A 2,223-nucleotide genomic window follows, 5' to 3' on the forward strand; every position below is an offset into this window, starting at 1 on the left:
GTATATAGCTATATATATATATATATATATATATATATAGCTATATACTAATTTATAAAACATATACACATGTATACGATAAATATACACGTCTATAGAAGACATATTCATATATATACACTCTATTCAATGTATATGTACTACTTTAAATAAAATATACTACAATATATATACATTACAATATATATATATATATATAGAGAGAGAGAGAGAGAGAGAGAGAGATATACTACTTTATAAAACATATACCCATTATACGTTAGATATACACGTCTATAGAAGATATATACACACATATACGTACCATTCAGTATATATGTATTACTTCAAATAAAATATACTACAATATTTATACATTATAATTTGTGTGTGTATATATATATATATATATATATATATATATATATATAGAGAGAGAGAGAGAGAGAGAGAGAGATAGATATAGATATATACTACTTTATAAAACATATACCCATTATACGTTAAATATACACGTCTATAGAAGATATATACACACATATACGTACCATTCAGTATATATGTACTACTTCAAATAAAATATACTACAATATTTATACATTATAATTTGTGTGTATATATATATATATAGTTACATACTAATTTATAAAACATATACACATGTATACGTTAAATATATACGTCTATAAAAGAGATATACATATATATAAACGCAACATTCTATATATATGTACTATTTTAAATAAAAAATATACCACAATATATATATATATATATATATATATATAAATACACTACAATATATATACAATTTATAAAACATATACACATATAGTCATTAAATATACCTATCTATAGAAGATATATACACATATACAAAACATATGCTACTTAATATAATAAATTAATAATACTTGGTAGTAAATTAATAATATATTAGAAGTAAGTTTTTAATTTAAACTAGAAAGTCAATTTAAATCATTAAATGAAAAAATTACAAAGTAAGGACTAAGGAGTGAATAAATGTTGAATTTTAATGATTGCGAAATGATCCAAAATTTATAATTTACATGAATGAAAGATCTACAAATTATGCATCATTTTTTCCAACTCATTCATGTTAATATTAACGGAAACTTGCATAGGATAGTCAAAGTCAACGGGGGCAAAACCATGCATTGGACTTGATTCTGCTGAGTTCTCCCGTGAAAACATAATTTCTTTAAGTTTCTGCTCGTTGTTTGGCTCCGGTTCCATTCCTTGGTTTCTTCTTTCCGCTCTAATCCAATCTCTGAGGCAAACTAGAACATTCATTGCATTGCTTCCCAATGAGTGTCGGTTGTCTCCAAGCTGTTGTCGTCCCTGACTAAAGGCGTTCTTTGATGCAACGGTTGACATTGGAACATTTAAAATATCTCTAGCTAATCTTCAAAGTACAGGATATTGTGTTTCATTACTCCTCCACCAATCCAACGTATTGATCCATCATCTGCGATCCTCTGGCGGCGACCGAAGATAATTTTTCAACTCTTCCCAATAACTTGATGTGTAAGCTCTCTCATCAACACTATTCCAACAAGGTAAATCATAAAAGGAATCAGAAAAACCACTATGTGCCGGCCTTTTAAGAGATGATGACTCCTCAAGAGGATGAGGAGCGACAGTTAGAGTGATATTTGTAGGTACGGCTAAATCAAATAAATCAGCATAGTGATTGTATAATTTTTCTATGTATTTATTCGCATCACCCATAACCGTCCACAAATCAGGTTGTACTTGTTCAGAATCATTGTTACTATTTATTTTTAAGTTAGCATAAATAATAGTACTAAAGTGGCACGTATTATATTTCATGCACGGATTTAGCATAGCATCAACCAAGTAAATAGGGGGAATCGAAAAAAAATATTTTTCAAATTTAGTAAACATGGCACCAACAGCTTCTTTATAACCTTCTTTATTTTTATATTCTTTGAGCAAACCAGAAATATCGGCTATTTATGCCAAAATATTACAAACAGTAGGATAATAAGCACCAAAAAATTCAACCATAGCTACATAAAATTTTTCTTAAAACTTAACAAGATCATTAATTACAACTCAATTAGAATCATGTAGCATGCAATCAGCAAAATCAGCAAATGAACCGCAATATTGGTTAAAAGCTACTTTAATAGGAACTCTATATCTATAACAAGTCTTTAAAAAATCATACGTAAAATTCCATCTAATATCAAGTTCCTC

The sequence above is a fragment of the Capsicum annuum genome, chromosome 3 (genome assembly GCF_002878395.1).
Source record: "Capsicum annuum cultivar UCD-10X-F1 chromosome 3, UCD10Xv1.1, whole genome shotgun sequence".
Lineage (NCBI taxonomy): Eukaryota > Viridiplantae > Streptophyta > Magnoliopsida > Solanales > Solanaceae > Capsicum > Capsicum annuum.